At 36.9% G+C, this 21,663-nt stretch overlaps 1 protein-coding gene across 6 annotated transcripts in view; it reads left to right on the plus strand.

Moving 5' to 3' along the window:
* Positions 1-21,663, plus strand: part of Kiaa0825 (KIAA0825 ortholog) — a 420,702-nt gene that overhangs the window by 297,286 nt on the left and 101,753 nt on the right. The window lies entirely within an intron of this gene.

Consider the following 21,663-nt stretch of genomic DNA (forward strand, 5'->3'; position numbering starts at 1 on the left):
CATATTCCTGTCAAAGTGACACCTTCAATAAAGAAAAGGCAGTTATAATTAGATGTTGGAAAACTATAGGAAATTTGAGAGTATGAAAGGTCTGAGAAGAGAAACATACCAAATGGGAAAGTGACTAGTTATTCATGTCACTAATAATTAATTCAAACCAAATATATAATTTTTATAGAAATTTTATGTCAGTTTATTTGGGAGGGCAGTTTTAAGTGTCAGCATTTCATGTCAGAGCCTGATGAGTAACTATTTCTGAGTAGTCTTTGTCATCTGTAAATGATCACCTACTTGTATCCAGCAAATATTTGAAAAACCAGTTGGATGCCTCACTTTAAAATATATCAGCATTAGATTCTATCAACACTTAGAAAATTTGTAGATTATTCCTGTGATTGTTAATTCAGGCATTCAATGATCATGCCTGGGTTTAACTGGTGGTTACTCTCTTCTTGTAAGTACTTAGACATAAAGAAGTATAGAGTTTGAAAAATCACAATCTGTACATGAGGTTATTTTTTAGTTTGAAAGTAATTGCTTTTAAAATGCTAACTGGAATCACTAATAACTCATTAAGAGGAGAGTTAAATAAATTATTAGGGAATAACAAAGTGGTTAATTTTTAAAAATTAAACCTTAACTCCTGATTTGCTGATTGGTGCTGAATATTTGGCATATCAACTTTGGTCTTATTTACATAACAAGTTCAGTTATTCTGAAAATATTTAAGAAATCCGGGTTTTCTTTTTTAAATGATCTTATTCATTATATAATATGAACACGAATCTTAACTGAGGTATGAGTTCTTTAGTTATCCTTTAAGAATCTACTTTATTCATGTGCTAACTTCATTACAGATTATTTAACATGAGACAGAAAACAGTTCCTATACTTGATAGCAGAGAACTTTAACTTTCACCTCCAGCCTTGCTACTGATTAATTGTGACAGAGAACAAGTCACTTAAGCTCCACATATCTCAATTTCTCCATCGTTAAAAGGAAATAATATCTGTCACAGGATATTTTCAAAGCACTTTGGAATCACTGGCACAAAAAATTCAGTAAATCAAGAGTAGTATTGTTATTACTCATCCAAAATGTAATAAAAGATTTTTTTATGTTGTAACCATCCAGCACAGATTTAAGTATCATCTCTGAATTTAGAATCCTACCTCCTCCTGCCTTTTAGTCTTGGATGTTTACATTATTTCCTTCCAGCTTCAATCCTCTAAAGGTAATTATTGCATTCTTCTGCTTTGTTGAGAATCATTTTTTTCATGGCTTCCTTTAGCTTCTATTTTAGGTGACTTCTTCTTCATTTTACACGCCCTTTCTCCACCTCCAGAATTTTTACACCTTGTGTCTCTTTTCTACTTTGTACTTTTTATACTTTCATCTGAAAATATTCCCCATGGTATTCTCTTCCTTTTAGTAGACAATAACATAACTTGAAATCAATTTTCTGTACATTGGAAAATTAAAGTCAAAATTACTTGTGTGCCACTGATTTTCCCAACAAATATTTCTTACAGGCTGCATTTTGTTAAGCAACCAACTAAAAAGCAACTAGATTTTTGAGAATGATACTGCAAAAAATTAGAGTTGATATTATTTGAGAAAATCAGACACTAACCATGAATTTTGATATTTTATATTAGGAAGATTAGCTATCTATGATTTCCCAATTTCCTAAATTAATTTTTGGAGTTCTCTCTCTCTCTCTCTCTCTCTCTCTCTCTCTCTCTCTCTCTCTCTCTCTCTCTCAAGACTGGGGACCAAACCCAGGGCCTTTCATATTCTAGGCAAGTGCTGTACCTCTGGGCCACATCTCCAGCCCCATTTCACTCATTTTTAAATTTACAGTTCTTTTCTTTCTTTTCAGATAAAATTTGTATATAATGCAATGCACTAACCTTAAATGGTTCCTATAAATGCATCCCCCCATGGGATTCAAACTCCCCTCAAGAAACAGAACATAACTTTCATTCTGGAACATCTCCCATGTACCCATGCCAGAATTCACATGTGTTCGTGGGTTTGTATCTGAGTCCTTCATTCTGTTCCATTCATCAGTTTATTTGGTTATGGATCAATCCAATATGAGTTTTAATATTATGGTTTTATTACATGCATTAATATGAGTCAAAGGATCTGCTTTTAAAAGGTATACTTACTTGTATGTGGCCATATTTCTCCATATAAACTTTAAAGTAAGTCTGGTTGAGATAAGGATAGCTATACAGGGCATTGACTCACATTGATTTCCTATGCGTGGGTGTTACCTTCTAGGTTAATTCTTTTTGATCTAACCTTTTCTCTAGTACCTGTTCCCCTTTTCCTATTGGCCTCAGTTGCATTTAAGGTATCTGCACAGGAAATCAATGTGAGTCAATACCCTGTATAGCTATCCTTATCTCAACCAGCAAAAACCCTTGTCCCTTCCTGTTATTGCTTATACTCTCTCTACAACAAAATTAGAAATAAGGGCAAAATAGTTTCTGCTGGGTATTGAGGGGGTGGGGGGGAGAGGGAGGGGGTGGAGTGGGTGGTAAGGGAGGGGGTGGGGGCAGGGGGGAGAAATGAACCAAGCCTTGTATGCACATATGAATAATAAAAGAAAAAAAAAAGTCTGAATCCTTCAAAAAAACCCAACTGGAATTTTATTTGGAAAACTGATGTAGTATTAATTGTATCTAATACTATCATACATTTCCTGGTACAGTGAATAAGTTCAATGTGATAATGTTTTAAATCATTTAACATGGAAACTATACCTTTCATATAAAAATTTCTATGATTCCAAAATAAGCAAAGGACATAGTTCCTAAATTCCATCAATGGGTTTACAGTCTAATCGCTAACATCTTCCAAAACATGACAGAAGAATATTTATGAAGCAGCTTGCTAACCTTCTGTGGCAAGCATGCTGATATGACAGAAGGAAAGGGGAAGTCAGATGGGATGGGATCGGGGGAAGACTTCTTATCAGAACACTTGATTAAGTCAGAAAATGGAACAAGATAAGGGGATGGGCAGTTTGGAAGACTTCAAGATGGCAAAACATGGAGACCACAGACAGGCTTCTGTACAGGACCTCTGAGTCAGTGAAAAGGAAAGAAATGGAACTTATCCCCCAGGGACAGTGCTTCTCAGTCAGGGCCTACTGAACCCTCCTCACCAGAAGACAGTTGTTAATATTTGGAGACACTTTGGTTGCTACTGATATGTAGCAGGTAAGGCCAGAGGTGTTGCCAAGCATCCTCCAGTGTGCAGGACATACTCACTACAAAGTATTACCCAGCCAAAATACTAGTAGTGTGCCAGTGGAGAAACCCTGCCTTGAAGGGAACCTTCAATCCTGGCTGCACATCACAATCACCTGGGAAAATTGAAAAGCTTCCTATGCCTAGGCCTTCTACCAGAGACGTTCACTTGCCCATCATTTGTTTTAAAAGTTTTCCAAGTCCATGGCTGTGGATCCTTGTAATTGAATGAGATACAATTAGATTTGAGGAATTTTTTTTATTTGCCACTTTTCATTCATGCTACATTTTATTCATATGTCTGTATTTCAAATAACACAAAATTTAAAATGGTTTTCGGGGTATGTTTGTACATAAAATCATTTGACAATGTTTGAATTCAAGAAGAATGCACGTAATTAAAATATCATTTCCTCCCGTGTCTCCACCAAACATTCCACGTTCTGTTAAAACTGCCATCTTACAAATAAATTCCATGTGTGCCTATTTTAAATCTATTTACAAATCTACTAAAGGAAACAAAATATTTAGAAGTATAGTATAGACGACACAAACTGAATTGTCAATACTTTGGTAGGGTTGTCCAGCTATTTAGCATATTTGGACAGTGTCTTCTTGGTCAAAACACTGATGCAGTTTGATTTCTCATGTTCTGAGTTATATTGGTGATTTTGAAATGGGCTTCTTTTTTCAAACTCCAAATCTATAGAGCAGCCGGTAGTGTTTAGTGACTGTTTGCACCAGCAGGCTCATCTTTTTAGCATTTAAAATTAATTTTTCTCATCTTGGCACATGAAGAACTCAAGTGTACCCCTTACCTTATTACCTGAAATGTTATAGTGGCACCAGCAGTGAAGAGTGTGATGGAGTAGCTATTTGAGTGTCAGCAGTGGCAGCACTGAGCAGTAACACAGGAAGAGATTATACAAGGAGAGGTATGATCACCCTGCACTGTGGATCCCAAATATACTATAGCAATGAATATAACATCAAGGAGTCTTGTAAGAGCATCTCCTTCCCCAAATGCACATCTTCTCTATATGCAAAAGATAAGTGTATCATGCCATATACTCATGATAAATGAATATTGAATTGACCAAAAATTGGAGCTAGACTCCCAGAGCTCAGTAATCTGGTCACCCCAATTGATTATCCATTTAGCATCTATATGTAGTCAACAGATCCCACAACAGAAATGACTCAGTTTACCATGGGAAAATAAATTGTATTTCTGGTACAGAAATTTTTGGTGGAGAGAGTTTGGACTGGAAGTGAAAAAAACTGGAGTTTGATTCTGGATCTACCAGGTGTGTTGTTTAATGTTCTCTGCTTTATGCTCACCAGACCTTAATCATCCCTTACCCAGAATCTAGTAGAAAAATACTCCTATTGGTCTTCCAAACTCCAGTTTCATTCTTCTTTAATCCATCTACCACTCTTCTGCCAGCATGAACCTTGTAAAATATGAACTTAATCCTGTAACTCCCCTAGCCACAAAGTGTGTCTGTGTAGGCTGAGTTTCTTGTACAGATGTTGTTTGAAGCTTTCCATCACCTGGGTCTTCATTTCTCCCGGTTAATCCTACTCATGTTTTAAGATGCATTTTAAGAATTCCCTCATCCAGTGAACCAACTGATTTTAAGTGCCCTTTCCTAGGTTTCCTGTCACTCTCATTAGAATTATGGAATAAAAGTCATCTATCCCTCCTATAATGCTGGTGTTATGCTCTTTGATGACAGGGAATTATCTTCCCTTGATACCTTGACATTAAGTAGGTAACAGTATGGAAAGGAAGAATAAAAAAAAAGAATGGAAAGAAGAATGAGGAGAGAAAAGGAATGGAAGGTATAAGATGGACCAAGAAAAGACAAATGAATAGAATAGGTCAGAAAGTTGGGAAGGAAGGAGGAAAGATGGATAGTGTAGTTAGTCTACCTTGGTTTCTAAGATCTAACTCATTTTAAATGGGTTTGTGATTCTGATTCATTACTACAGTCCATGTAAATTATATTCTTTCTGTGTTTTTTGTGTATCATGCCACAGTTATCCTTATATTACCTGTCAGGTTCGAATGGATTATTACCAACAGATCTCTTATACAAGGGCAAAACCAGTCCCATGAGCTAGATTTCCAAACCTCTCTAAATGTTGCTTTTTCTCATAAAACTTTGCTAATCTTATTTTAAATATTTTGTAGTTCATGTTGGTCCCTTAATAGCTTCTATGTGGCTTAGGTATTATGTGCCATGTAACGTGTAAGTCAGACTTATTTAAGAATGCCTCAGTATCTATACAATTTGCTAAATTTTTCTTAAAGCCTATTACTAATTCATGCTTTGTGATCTTTCACTACTTAAATATTGGTGCTTTACTAAACCTATCCTTTAAGTAGATAACAAACCATCAGAAATACAATTTACCTAATTTCCCAAACCTACAGTACTATAAGAAATATTGATGAAACTCCAAACAGCATTCCTGACTTCAACATAAAGCTCAAATAAACAATCCAACCAGTTGTGGTTTTTATAATCCTCAATAATACCACACATTTTCATGGTTAGATATTATCTTTTCCAGGTTTACTGACTAAACATTCAGTAGCATAGGATGCATAAAAAAATTCCAAATTTTTTATCTAATTTTCTATATGGAATACTTACAACAATGCAAACAAAGTTTTAAATGTTACAACTAGAAATACTTTAACATACTTATTCAGCTTATACATTAAGGGTAATGGAGCAATTTAACTCATTAACTCAATTAAATACCTTTTTTTAGAACTTCAGTTCTTTCACTAGTTCATATTTGAACTTCAATATGTATCACTATTTTTTTGGCAAGAAACTTTAACCCTGATTAAATTAGTAATACTTTATTGGTTCCAGTTTCAAATTTACTATTACATGAGGAACTATATAGCAATTCAATGTCTCAGAAGATTAAATAATGAGATAGTTTGAAGCTAATTGTTACCCTCTTTATATTTTTCTTAGATACAATTTCAGTGCCACATCTTCATATGCTGATTACAAAATTTAGTATTGTAACAAAATAAGACTAGATTTTTTTCTTTGGAGCTGCCAGAAACCCACATTTCTAATTCTGCTATCTTAGGGTTTTTTTTTTTTAACTTAATGTATTAGGTTCAATTTTCCCATCCATCTTCAACTTTATTAGGTAACTTTGATCATCCCTAAAACATTATACAATTCTGAGTAAGCACATAATTTAAATCAAGACATAAAATTAAAAGAATCAAAATTATAGATAGGCATAGAAAAAAGGAGTAGAACAATGAGAAACAGAAAAGAGAATCTGAGAAAAATACAATGTAAGGTAAAATACAAAACTTCTCCCCAATGCCTACATATTACACTTTTTTCTAAATTGTTAATTTATGTAGAATCCCTCTGTCTTTAGCCTTCTAACAATGAAGTAATGTTTTGACTAAGGATTATTTAATTCTTTATAAATGTTTAAATAAGAATATTCTATCATTTAGTGTTTTCTTTCCTCTTAAATTGGTGTTTTTCTATTTCTGCTTATATTTGTTTTCTGTTTCATTTGAGTGTGTCTTCAACTTACAAATAAATTGTTTAAGGATTTTGGAGGGTGCTGGGCATGATTTCTCAAGCCTGTAATCCTAGCTTCTGTAGGGCAGAGATCAGGAGGAACTCTGTGAGAGATCTCTGTTAGAGACCATCCAGGACAAAAAGTTTGTAAGACCCCATCTCAACCAATGGCTGGGCATGGTGGTATGCACTTGTCATGCCACCTATGAGGGGAGGCACAAATAGAAAAATTGTGGTCCAGATAAACCCAGGCATAAATCAAGACCCTATCTCAAAAAAATAACCAACACTAAAATGGCTGATGGAGTGGCTCACATGGTATAGCATCTGTCTAGCAAGCATGAGGCCCTGAGGTCAACCCAAGTATTGTCAAAAAAAAGAACTTTTTTTTTTGTTTTGCAGATTGATTGTTTAGAAGCTAAGATGCCTCAGCAGAAAACCGCATTATTATTTTAATGTTACAGTAAATTAGAGATTCTCAAACCAACCCGTAAAACCCATTTGGCCCATATTCAGTAAAACCACTATACTACTTGTAAGGTACATTTATGACATTTCAAATTTTGAAATTTGAAATTTCCCTCTTAATGAACCATAGCCATCACAATGGTGATGAAAGCATTGCTTTTATTGCTATTTTCTTTCTGAACAAACAGAAACCTGGACTTACTCCGCTTTTAGTCCCCTTTGGTTCTTTCCAGCTTTTCTCTACTATTTTTCTTACTGAGTCCCTTACATGAATAATTATAGCTGATAACCAACAGAGCTCCTCTTGAGTCTAGGATGGATCAAAACAACAGAATGAGGGCCCAGAGTTATATCTCTAACCTGCTGAGGTCTCTGTGGCAGAGGTGGAGTGGGGTAGGGGAAGGTGCCACCATAATCAAATGAGGCTGAAAACTTCACCTTTGCTCCATAAGAGACATGAATGGAGGATATGGGTTTCTGAACCATACAACTGGACACTTAACCCACCTAGTCCAGAAGATCAAAGGAAGAAGAGGGTGGAGTTCTCCATTGCCTGCTTAGTCACCAATGGGTAAAGCCACTCCTCCTGCCCCTGAAACAGAGTCAGTAAAAAGGCAGAGAGAGGCCAAAGGCATGATTAGGATGAAAGTTCCCATCTGTGGAAAGCAGGCGTAAGAAAAAAAGCTGGATGCTTTTAACTTCTCTGTAGAGAAGTAACAAATGCCTCAATGTCAAGGCCCTTTGATACAAGGCCCTTTTTACATTTTTAAAGACAGCAGCAATTCTGTATCTGGCATACCTACTTTCGGTACGACCTTTTCGATGTCTATGTGAGCCACCAAAGGCCTTCATTCTTTTCAATCTAGACCCTTTTTCATGCATATAAATAAGAACTTAGTTTCTCCTCTCCTCTTCTGCAGGAACCTCCATGTTTGTGTGAATTTAGCAGAGGCCAAGGATGCCTAGCAGTCAGCCTCCATACTTGTGGTAGCTTGCCCTCTACTCCATATTACACGTTGTGTTTTCAGACATAGATCTGATGACATGTTCCTTGCCCTCAGAGACTCCCCAATGCCTACAGAATTCTTCACAAATGCAGAATCAACCAATCTGACCCCAGAGAACCTTTTTTTAAAATCTCCTACTTTACTTTTCTTCAGACTTTGGAGTCTCCTTAAAGTAGAAAATAAAATTCTTGGCCCCATCTTTTGGCACACATTTTTCCATTTTATTTTCCCCCCTGCTGTTTATGTGCTCAAACCCCATTCATGCATCAAGGCCACTTCACCAGAGACAAGCACCCATTCCCAGGCTTTCGGCATTCCTCCAGAGCTTGCCTAATTGTTTGAGTTTCTCTCTTTTACAGAAATTTCTTGAATTTATTGTGATTATTTTTTACTTGTTCTTTTTGCCAGTGAAAGGACTGTGTCTTATTCATTACTGTGTTTCCAGATCTAGCACAGTTTCTGGCACATAATGCTAGACAAATTTATTTTAATAAGGTTCGTCTGCTTATCATCTAACAATAGTGATCACGTTGACATTTTCTAAACACACTACAGAGACATTTCCCAAAACCAGTCATTGTCAAGTAAGAATAGTTCTGACAATTAATAATGTCTGGCTTAAAAAAAAAAACTTCTAATCTGATACTATAAGTTCACCTAGGTTTGTCAGTCCCCACACTGTTGGCTATACCTCTGGCTTTCTGTAACAGATGACCTTGCATAGCTAATGTGGTCTTTTCCATATTATATGTAGAATGATCATCTCTATTCTACAAAATCCCCTTTCTAAGAAAAGAAGTCTGGGTTAGTTAACAAAAGAAAATCAACCTGAGCAACCGGGAAGCCCACCAGGTAAATATTAAAGGAAACAGCTATAATGTCAAATGTAACTTTAAAACGATAAATAACACAAGACAGGATATTGAGCAATATGTGCCATGCCCGTAACCACTCACTTTCTTAGTCCAATTTTCTTTCCTAGTTTATGTTCTTTCATTAGACTCCGAGTTAGGCTTCTATACATTACTACACACTTAATAAAGATATTTCATTTTTCCTGGTGTGCTTCCAGAGACCTAGCATGCAGTGAAGGTTTTATAGTCCTGTGCAGTGCAGCAGATGTCATTCCATTTGCCTAAGTCCTGCTGACATTTGGAGATGTGGATTAATTGAGCTACAGAATGAAATTTAATTAAAATTAAATACAGACTTGGCCATTGTATCTGTTCATTTCCTGCACTCTAGTGTGAATTTGCAGGCAGCGCCATAGTTAATTTGTTTAATCAGGATGCTCTGTGGGGGAAGCTGCACTTTGTTTTACACTGAAAGACTGAAGATGTGGTGGATGCCAGGTTGCATTTCGTTACACACAATGTGAGCTGTGTAAATGATGCTACTGATGAGCCTTAGAGGGCTACCTGAAGAAGCAAGGTAGCCCCTTAGGATCACATAGAGAAACAACTTGTTGTAGACAATTCTTCGTGATGTTTAAATTGACATTACATGACCCCAGGAATCTCATCTATTACCCATTAACATGTTTCCATAGTATTTGTTCATTCAGATATCCATTCATCCATTCATTCAACCAAGATTTTTTGAGTACCAACTGTGTGCTAGGCCTTTAGTTTAAGGAAAGTACTATTATTAATAGTGATCACATTCTTTCTGCCAGTGGCCCCATTTGGGGAAGTTTGTTGCATCTTTCAAATATATTCTTTAGAACAAGATAATACAAGATTTTAAAAGTTCATCTCCACAATGAGAGAAACTATGTTACTTTTTTTTAGGATGAGATTGTACCATGACAAGTAGGATGGTCCCACCCTTCCTTTGAGATGTCTTTTGAACATCACCTCCTCCTGCAAAGGGGGGGTGGGTGGTGTTGGGTGTTTCCTGATTCTTGCAGTGGAAAATGAACTCAGTCCCAACAACTTTCCAAAGCACACAGTTTTTCTTTGTGTTGTATTTGTGTATCTTCTCATTACCCTTTCTTAGATTTTAAGCTTTTATCTTGAAGAAATGTTTAGGTGTGCAAAGACTATTACTTGAATTGAGAACATTGCCAAGCTGTGTCTTCCTGAGCAGTGGACATTTGCTGTTTTGGCAGTTTTGCTTCACTCCCTCCTGTCTGACACAACAGCACCACACTCTGCTTTGGAGAATCACTGCTCCCACACAGATGTTCCTCAAGAAAAGGTGGCAGCTGGGCCAGTCGTGTATTCCACCCCATTAGCCTCCGTGATTGGTACAGAAATGGTCACGTGACCTAGCCCTCCAAGGCTTTGACTTCTCTTCCGTTGCACTGAAAGTATGCAGTCCCTAAGTTCGCTTCTTCTGCAAGAGGGGAAATGTCTGAAAATTGAACCAACCCAAAGAAAGCTACCGAAATGAAGAAAATCATCCCATCATCCCGCCATTGCTGACCTGTTCTCAAGCAATGAGTTTTTTGCTTAAACTGATTTGGGTTGGCTTTCTGGCTGCAGTGTAAAAGAATCCTACCTCATCAGCTTCATGTAGCAGCCAACTAGTAGTGTAATTATTTATATTATACTCCCTACTCTGTAAGCTTCTACAGACAGAGAACTCACTAACTAGCTCAGTACCTAGAACATGTGCCTCAATATTTTGTTGAAATGAAAGAATAAATGTAATTCAGATGGTTATGTGGCAGTGTCAATAAGTAATCCTCGGTCTTTTTTGTAAACCTGGTTATTATTACTACTTTCTTTTACATTTTCATTCGTATGACTGAAAGGAAACCTGCAAGGTTACTCAACACTTTCTAAGGATGAAAAAGATAGTTCAACCATCTTTTTTGTTTCTTTCTTTCTATTTTTTTTTTTTCGGTGGGACTGGGGTTTGAACTCAGGCCTCATGCTTGCTAGGCAGGTGCTCTACTAATTTGAACCACTCCACCAGCCCAACCATCTCATATTGGTTCAGCCTCATATCAAAACCCTCTTGAAAAAGAAATGCCATGACCCCATTCTGTCATATATGCCAATGTTAACTATCTTAGCACCTGGAAATTGTTACTTGCGTTCTCTACACCATAACAGTTGTGAGTTCTTGTAAATTCCAGAGTAAGTTTTTCTCAGTTGAGCTAGATTGATCCTAGCTGTGGAGCCAAATTGGCTCAGTAAATTGGCACATCGTGTTTACATATTTTTCTGGCATATATCCTCTATTCTGTACCAACTATGCCTACTTTTTATGAGCAATATCTGGTTAATCCTGAAGTTATGGCAAAGCAAGCTTAACTGTTTTTTCCTTGCATATATCTTTTTGTAAATTTAATCCTGCTCTTTTCTAACTCTTCATTTTCCATAGACATAGTTGATGATGATAAGGATGACAACTAAAAGTACAGTTAACATTTGGTATTTTTTTTACCTTTCAACTATTACCTTGATCTTCACAATAACAATTGAAGATAAATATTCTCTCCTATTTTCAACATAAGAAATATGGGAGTGACAGAAATATAAACTCCAATCACCTTTTGTTTTTTGCTTTATTTTTAATAGCATATATTATATAAGTGGTTTCACTGTGACATTCCCATATATGTTTGCAATGTACCTTGGTTGTGTTCATACCCACCATAATTCTCCCTTATCTCTCTTCCCCCTAATTTAAAATGATTTTAATAGGTTTCATGGTTCTATCTTCATACAAGTATATGAAAAAAATTGACTATATTCAGTCTTCTTTACCCTCTCCATTCACCCTCCCTCTGCCACTAGTATCCTCCCCCTAACAGAACCTGTTTTACATTCTTGTCCTTCATTATTTAAGTATATATTCATTGTTCAAATGGTTTTCACCATTGAATATATTGTACTTTAATCAGTCTAATCTCCTATATTACTCTTCCTTACCCTTCGCTCCATATCCATTATTCAACTGCTTCCAGTGTGTTTCGTTATGTCTTCTCCCTACAAAGATGCAATTATTTCAATATTATTCACTCTCTATCATTCTCTTTTCCTCTTCCTCCTCTCCTTAGTCCCCTCAAATAGTCCCACTGTGGAAAACATGTTCTATACGTGCACATATATATATATATATATATATATGATCTTGTTTGTATTTGTGTATACATTCATCTTTTAGATCTGTCTTTCACATATATGAGAAAACATGTTACCTTTGTCTTTCCAAACCTGGCTGACTTCACTCAACATGATGATCTCCAGTTCCATCCATTTATCTGCAAATGACATAATTCCATTCTTCTTTATGGATGAATAATATTTGTATATATATAATTTTCTTAATCCATTTATCAGTTGTAGGGCATCTGGGCTAGTTCTGTAGCTTGTGAATAGTAGTGCAATAAACATGGGTACGCAAGTGTCTGTAATGTAATCTGACTTACATTCCTTCAGATATATGCCCAGGAGTGATAGCTCTGGATTGTATGACAGTTCTGTTTTTAGTTTTTTGAGGACCCTTATACTGCTTTCCACAGGGCTTGTACTAATTTATATTCCCACCGACAGTGTGTAAGGGTTCCTTACCAATATTTGTTGTTGTTTGTATTCTTGATGATAAGTATTCTGACTGGAGGTGAAATCTTAATGTGGTTTTGCTTTTTTTTCCTTTATGGCCGGGGATGGTGAGCATTTCTTCATGTATTTGTCAGTCATTTGTACTTCTTTCTTTGAAAAAGCTCTGTTCAGTACATTTGCCCATTTCTTCATTGGATCATTGATTCTTTGGGAGCTTAGTTTTCTGAGTTCCCTATAAATTCTCCTGTTCTGCAGCTATCTATTTAGTCTGGTGACCATTTCCTGTGGTGTGCAGAAGCTTTTTAGTTTCATGTAGTCCCATTTGTCAATCCTTACTTTTAATTGCTGAGCCACTGGAGTCCTATTTATGAAGTTATGGCCTGTGCTTCTGCCTTCCAGTGTTTTCCCTATTCTTTCCTGCAGTAGTTTCAACATTTAAGGCTTCACGTTAAGATCTTTGATCCACTTTGAATTGATATTAATATAGGGTGAATAGCTGGCAAAGATTTTCTCCCATTCTGTGGGCTGTCTCTTGAGTCTAGTGACTGTTTCTTTTGCTGTGCAGAAGCTTTTTAGTTTGATGCAGTCCCATTTATTCATTCTTTCTCTTAGATGCTGAGCCTTTTGAGTTCTACTTAGGAAATCATTCCCTATATCTATATGTTCCAGTATATTTCCTACTACTTCTGGAGTTGTTTCAAAGTTTCAGGCCTTATGTTAAGTCTTTGATGCACTTTGAGTTGATTTTGGTATAGGGTGAAAGACAGGGATTTCGTTTCAGTCTTCTGTATGCAGATATCCAGTTTTTCCAATCACACTTAAGAAAGTTGCTGAACTGCAGAACATATGGAAACTTAAGAGGAATTTATGATTATAATAAACATTTAAAACATTTTATTTGTAGAATACTGTTCAGAAATCTTCCCAGTATTGTATTTTACTTGGTTAAATATTAGCTAATAGTAATAAACGTCTCTTCATATGCATACACACAAACATATCTAATAGTAAACATTTTTGAGTTCCTTTGATGTGAAAGGCACTATAATAAGAACATCTACTTGCACTTATCATTTAATACTTGAAAGAAACTTATAAGTACTCTTTTTATTTCCATTTTGCAGTGTAGAAACTGAGACAAAAAGAGGCTGTGTAATTTTCTTAACAAAAGCCACATAGCAAGTAAATGGTGAAACCAGAATTTGAACCCAAACAGCAAAATGCAAAGCCCATACTACTTATCCATATAGGAAAGTACTCAATAAAAATAAGCATCCTATAAAAGTTGCATTACAAAATGTTTTTGTTTTCTTTCAGACAGTGAGTATTTATATGGTATCTATCCTGTGCTGCATTGGTTTCTGGGATACTGCAGTGAACAAGGCAGAAAGGCTTTCTTTATGGATTATATTGAATAAATACCCTGAGCCAGAGTATTCTATCCTTCTGGGCTCTGTGACTGTTCAGAAATGGACACATGACACCAGCCATGTGTAAGAAATACAAATATTTCTTTGAAAGTAAGCAAACATCATTTATTGAAACTAGGTTCTAAATGTTCACAGGTTTGTCATCTTGTTCCTAAGTCAGGGATGATTTTTTTAACTGTTCTAATTTAGATATGTAACTAAATTATTAGATTAGAGAAAGGAACATTAACTTTCATAGTTTCCTGACTCGTTATTTACTTCTGGACAATGGTTGCATGATAAATGTGGTCCAAAAGGAAAAAAACAAAACAGGATGTCTATTATAACTTTATTTAGCTCTCAATAAAAGACTAATTTTAATGACTGGACTATGCAGTCTTTAGGGGAAGACCACCTAGCACATTATCTTGCATGTGATAATGGCTGCATAAATGTTTGTTAGATGAACAAACAGATGAATAAAGATGCAATAGCAGGTTTTTAAAAAGTTTTGTTAATTTTTGTATTTCATTTACCCAACAATATTTATTATGCACATGACCCTGTGCTATGAACTCTGAGGCGTAAATAGCCTCCAATAAGCTTCTACTGGAGATGGAAGAATCACGAATAGCTAAAGAGTAACCAGAGTGCCAAGAATGGCATGAGAATAGCTACAGTGCCAGGCTGGAAACAACTTATCCCCTAAGAAGCACAAATAAAATATGAGTGGGAACTGTCAGAGAAAAGGATGCTTACTGAGGAATTGGGTGCCATTTATTCATCCAACTGCTTCATTTCATTTTTTAAGATTGGGCTCCTGTTGCCTCCTGCACAGGTGTGACTGAATAAATGGGCAGAACATAACTGACAATCCTGAGACTACAGCACATTATAAAGATTCTCCTTTGACTTGGAACTACAGCTGCTAGTTGCCTACTAGTCTTCATTTGGCTCAATGCCTTTGCTCCAAAAGAGCCCCTGCTTCTATTTGTAGCATAGCAGACCAGTCTGGCGGGTGCTGTGGTTTCTCAGCAGTCAACAACTTTGCTGTTGTTTTGAAATTGTAATTCAGTGTTCCTTTGAAGTGTCATGCTGCACTCCCCTGTGGGTACCTCCCTTTGCTTCCCAAGCAGCTGCTGCCACCACTCTTCACAGCCATCCATCCCTTTCAGAGGAGTTGGGTGACAGCACAGCCCCAACGCCAGTCAACTGGCCACTTTCCAGAATCATGCACTTGGTGACTAAGACCCCAGAAAAATTCTACACAGTTGGAATTTTTAAAATCAATCAAAAAGAAGTCCAAAAGTCTTGCCTAATATTCAGAACCACAGGAATAGACAGAAGCATCTACTGTAAGTCTTTTTACTTACAACTTTGAAAGTATACCCTTCCATTTAAAACTAAACTTCAATCAATTTCTCTTCTAGCAGAACTCATTGCTCTCTGAGTGGTATTTAATCACACGCTTCAGTGTGTTGATGGGTTTGCTAACAGCCAACTATTTGAGGCAAAGTAAATACCAAAGCGAATCCCACTCACAAAACTAGATTTAAAAAAATCACAACCTTCCCTACTTCCTTTATTTTGCTTCATTGATTTACCAACTTGCCAGGTATTTATTGAGCATTTACTGCAGTTATTTTCAAATCTTTGGTCTCAGGAGTCCTACATTCTTTCTTTTTTTTTTGGAGGGACTGGGATTTGAAGTCAGGACTTTTCACTTGCAAAGCAGGTGTTTTACCACTTGAGCCACACCTCCAGTCCATTTTTCTCTGGTTATTTTGAAGATGGGGTCTCTTGAACTATTTGCTTAGGCTGTCCTCCAACCTCAATCCTCCTGATCTCAGACTCCCAAGTAGCTAGGATTATAGACATGAGCCCCTGGAGCCCAGCAGGATTCTTGCATTCATAAAATTATTGAGAACCCCAAAGATCTTTTAAGTGAATCATTCCCATCAATATTTACCATATTAGAAATTAAAATGTACTGGGGTTTGAACTCAGGGCCTTATGCTTGCTAGGCAAGCACTCTACCACTTGAGCCACACCTTTAGTTTTTTTTTTTTTTTTCAAATAGGGCCTTGCAGTTTTGTCAGGGCCAGCCTTAGACTGCAATCCTCCTACTTATGCCTTCCATATAAATGGGATTACAGTAGTGTACCACTGCCACCTACTTATTTGTTGATATAGGGTCTCATTAACTTTTTACCCTGGTTTGCCTCAGACTGCAGTCCTCCTAATCTCCACCTCCTGTCTAGCTGAGTTTATAGATGAACATATATTTTCCAAAAGAAAGAAAATAGTGATGTGTGGCATTGGTTTACATTTTTGAAAATGTCACCTTAATGTCTAACTTAACACAGTTGGAATCTTTTATTCTGCTGCTGCATTTAATCTATTTTAATATATTGCCTTGGTTGAAGTATATGAAGAAAACTTGTCACCACACAGATACATAATTGGAAAAGCAAGGAATATTTTCTTTATCACTTCAAATAATTGTAAATATTCTTTTTTAATACTACACCAAAACTCAACAAGTGGTAATTTTTTACAGCTTAGTTCCAAAGTAAAATCTGAAGCTGTATGTTGCCCTTTGAGCGGGTCTGTTACCATGGAAGATTTAATAACATCATATATTGGTCCTTTGGAAACTACTGACACACTGGGTTAACAGATCTTCAAATACTGAAACATTTAATTATAAAATATCAAAAATTATAATTATTAAAGAATCACTGACATCATCAGAAAAATATTTAAATATTAAGAAGTTGTCAGGTTTATGGTGGCAGACACAAGTTTTCCAAAATTTTGGTTTTGCTTGGATGCTTTAATTTTATCAATGGCACAAAGTACAGACAGCTGTTTGGTTTGAAATGTCAGTAATACTTTGTTCGTTTTTGAGATATGTCTGCCAAATATGCATCAGTTGTTCTTTCATGTAAAACTGGTATTCCGTGGCAAAAGTGGCCAGTTGAGCCTGCACCTGAGTCATGTGAGCGCTTCTCCCCTAGGCAACTATTGTACATCAGTATGCAGCCAAAGTGCTTTATGCATGCTTCCCATTTCATCACACAAAATATTAAAAAGATATATACCCGATGATCAAGATTCAATAAAATTGATATTTTAACTGCCTCAGTAAGAGCATTTCTAAATTAGACTGGCTTAAAAAAAAATAAGTGCGTGGCAATGAAGAACATAAGGAGTGCGCCTAGAGATTGGTGTCACTGCATTGATTCATGCAAGGCACCAGTAGTTTTACTCCATCACTGCATGTTTCGACACATTGAAAAAGGCAAATAACATTCTAGTGTTATTATCAAAATTGTTTTGATTTCATGGACCTGAAAAGGTTTGGTGACTCACAGATGTCCACTGAACTTCACTTTGAGTACCACTTAAGTGTTGTCTGCATAGAATTATGCCAATGATTGGTGTTAAATCAAACAAACAAATCTATGACATAGCAACAGGCTACCAAAAACTATGTAAGGCATAGTAGTATAGGCAAGTTTATATATTGGGAATTTCACATGGTCGAACCTATAAAAATAAAAATGTGTGTGTGTGTGTGTGTGTGTGTGTGTGTGTGTGTGTGTGTGTAACGGATCCTGTCATATAAATAGCATAAATTTAAGGGAATGCAAAATTAGGTCACAACTAGGATGGAATGTTGAGCATGTTTCTAAGTTGAAGGGAGACTTACACTTAGAAATTTTATACAAGTGGAAGACACAGAACCCTTCCCAAGTAGGAGTAATAGTGTAAGTGAAGTTCAAAAATGGATACCAATAAAGGATATATATGACCCACAGGAGGCATAAAACCCTGTTCCTGGGGCTTAAAAGATTAAGAAAAAATAGTATGGGGGAAGACACAGACAATGTGAAAAAGTTCTTTGATTGTCAGTCCAACAAAGTTAACTTTTGATGTGCAAAAGAAAATCCATAGAACGTTGTATATTGATAGACATACATTGATTGATATACACATGCATTGTTTTCTGTGTGCTAAATACTGTGCTTGGAACCAGAACTCAAAATTTATCCATTAAACCATCTTAGTAGTACCTATGATTAAAAAAAGCTGGTCATAAGAGCTGTTACATGTGTATTTAATGTGTTATCAGAATACAGATGAATAGCCAACTAATTCAGCGTGGGGGCAGAGAGAAAAGATTGTATGTAGGGATGACTTGTGAATGAATGAAAGGAGTAATAGGAGCTGGCCAGATGGAAAGGGGGAAGGCATCTGCTGGGCTGAGGAAATTGCATTGGCAAAGACTCAGAAGTGAGGAAAAACCTTGGCACTGTTTGAAAATACAGAGTGGTTCATTGTGGTGAGAAGGTAGGAAACATGGAAAATGTGGCTGGAGACAAGATTGAAACGTCATTTTGATTCTGTTAGAAATGATTCCCATACCCTACACTTCAGTAATTCATTAGAGAATCCTTATTACAAGGCTATTCTGCCGTATCAAAAGACGGTGTTCACGTAGAGCTTGTACATACCTGGAACACAGGAGTTACGTGAATAGACTTATCCAAGTTGGAGATGTCAGAGATGCTGAAGTCTAGAATCTGCGCAGTGCAGTGGGCACTAAATAAAAATTCGGAAACTTCTGGCAGAGTTGGTCCAACGTGTGATACTACTGTGGAGGGAAAAAAGATCACTTAGTCCTTTCAGCTTGATCCTCTGACAGCAAGGTGATGGCATTACAAATGAGACGTATTGGAGGAAAAGGTCTTGGCAAAAGAGAACAAATCTGTTTGGGGACATGTTGAGTTTCCTGTAGGAAACGTGGGAGAAAAGTCAGGCCTAAAATATAAATTTGGGAGTCATTACTGGACTGGTGATTGTTGCACAAATGGGAGAAAATGATCCCCAGTGGAGAAAGCATACGGAATGGAAAGAGAAGATGGTGCCAAATCATAGGAATCCTAACCTGGCAGTTGTGAGGAAAAAAATATCCTAAGCAGGAAAGAATGAAGCAAAAAATCAAGCTCTTCTCCAGAAAGGAAGTGACAGGCAGGGCTTAGATTCAAGAGAAGTTCATGGAGGTGAAATGAAAGGGGCAGATATGACAGACCATTTGGTAGGAAGAAAAGACTCAGGTTCCAAAATTAAAAGGGAAAAAATGAGCCAGAGGCTTAGTGTTGGCTACAGCTAGAAGAAAAAGATAAGCCAATTTTTCCTATGCTTTTTTTTATTGGGTCTCTTGCTTTTTATATTTCTTCAAGATTTCTGATGTACCTACTGACCTAGATTCCAAAAACTTTATGGGAAAGTTGTACAGTTTGGTCACTGTGGTCTGCTCAGCAATAAGATTTCTGTACGAAGAGTTATAAAGGACGATGGGAATCTCCTCCACTTTGGCATCCAAGGGTCTGTTTCTGGGGAGCGTAGTAAGAATAGGCTGGGTCTGAGATGGAGCTGACATCAAGTCTCAGGGGGTGAGAAAGCTGTGAATCCCTTAGGGCAGATGCAAAACAACTCTGTTAGGACACTACATTGTCACTTCCCAGAGCTCCCTGCCTCCAATTAGAAAGTCTCTCAATTATCAGTCTTACCTCAGTAAGTAACTAAAGATCAAATTTAAAACTTCACATTCACCAAGAAACGTACCTTTGTTCATCCTTTCCCACTCTGTTCATTTCCATACCATCTTCCATACCATTTCTTTTTTTTTTTTTTTTTCATTTTTCTTTTATTATTCATATGTGCATACAAGGCTTGGTTTATTTCTCCCCCCTGCCCCCACCCCCTCCCTTACCACCCACTCCACCCCCTCCCGCTCCCCCCCTCAATACCCAGCAGAAACTATTTTGCCCTTATCTCTAATTTTGTTGTAGAGAGAGTATAAGCAATAATAGGAAGGAACAAGGGGTTTTGCTGGTTGAGATAAGGATAGCTATACAGGGCATTGACTCACATTGATTTCCTGTGCGTGGGTGTTACCTTCTAGGTTAATTCTTTTTAATCTAACCTTTTCTCTAGTTCCTGGTCCCCTTTTCCTATTGGCCTCAGTTGCTTTAAGGTATCTGCTTTAGTTTCTCTGCATTAAGGGCAACAAATGCTAGCTAGTTTTTTAGGTGTCTTACCTATCCTCACCCCTCCCTTGTGTGCTCTCGCTTTTATCATGTGCTCATAGTCCAATCCCCTTGTTGTGTTTGCCCTTGATCTAATGTCCACATATGAGGATACGATTTTTGGTCTTTTGAGCCAGGCTAACCTCACTCAGAATGATGTTCTCCAATTCCATCCATTTACCAGCGAATGATAACATTTCGTTCTTCTTCATGGCTGCATAAAATTCCATTGTGTATAGATACCACATTTTCTTAATCCATTCGTCAGTGCTGGGGCATCTTGGCTGTTTCCATAACTTGGCTATTGTGAATAGTGCCGCAATAAACATGGATGTGCAGGTGCCTCTGGAGTAACAGTCTTTTGGGTATATCCCCAAGAGTGGTATTGCTGGATCAAATGGTAGATCGATGTCCAGCTTTTTAAGTAGCCTCCAAATTTTTTTCCAGAGTGGTTGGTACTAGTCTACATTCCCACCAACAGTGTAAGAGGGTTCCTTTTTCCCTGCATCCTCGCCAACACCTGTTGTTGGTGGTGTTGCTGATGATGGCTATTCTAACAGGGGTGAGGTGGAATCTTAGTGTGGTTTTAATTTGCATTTCCTTTATTGCTAGAGATGGTGAGCATTTTTTCATGTGTTTTCTGGCCATTTGAATTTCTTCTTTTGAGAAAGTTCTGTTTAGTTCACATGCCCATTTCTTTATTGGTTCATTAGTTTTGGGAGAATTTAGTTTTTTAAGTTCCCTGTATATTCTGGTTATCAGTCCTTTGTCTGATGTATAATTGGCAAATATTTTCTCCCACTCTGTGGGAGTTCTCTTCAGTTTAGAGACCATTTCTTTTGATGAACAGAAGCTTTTTAGTTTTATGAGGTCCCATTTATCTATGTTATCTCTTAGTTGCTGTGCTGCTGGGGTTTCATTGAGAAAGTTCTTACCTATACCTACTAACTCCAGAGTATTTCCTACTCTTTCTTGTATCAACTTAAGAGTTTGGGGTCTGATATTAAGATCCTTGATCCATTTTGAGTTAATCTTGGTATAGGGTGATATACATGGATCTAGTTTCAGTTTTTTGCAGACTGCTAACCAGTTTTCCCAGCAGTTTTTGTTGAAGAGGCTGCTATTTCTCCATCGTATATTTTTAGCTCCTTTGTCAAAGATAAGTTGCTTATAGTTGTGTGGCTTCATATCTGGGTCCTCTATTCTGTTCCACTGGTCTTCATGTCTGTTTTTGTGCCAGTACCATGCTGTTTTTATTATTATTGCTTTGTAATATAGTTTGAAGTCAGGTATTGTGATACCTCCTGCATTGTTCTTTTGAC

The sequence above is a fragment of the Castor canadensis genome, chromosome 6, assembly GCF_047511655.1.
Source record: "Castor canadensis chromosome 6, mCasCan1.hap1v2, whole genome shotgun sequence".
Classification (NCBI taxonomy): Eukaryota; Metazoa; Chordata; class Mammalia; order Rodentia; family Castoridae; genus Castor; species Castor canadensis.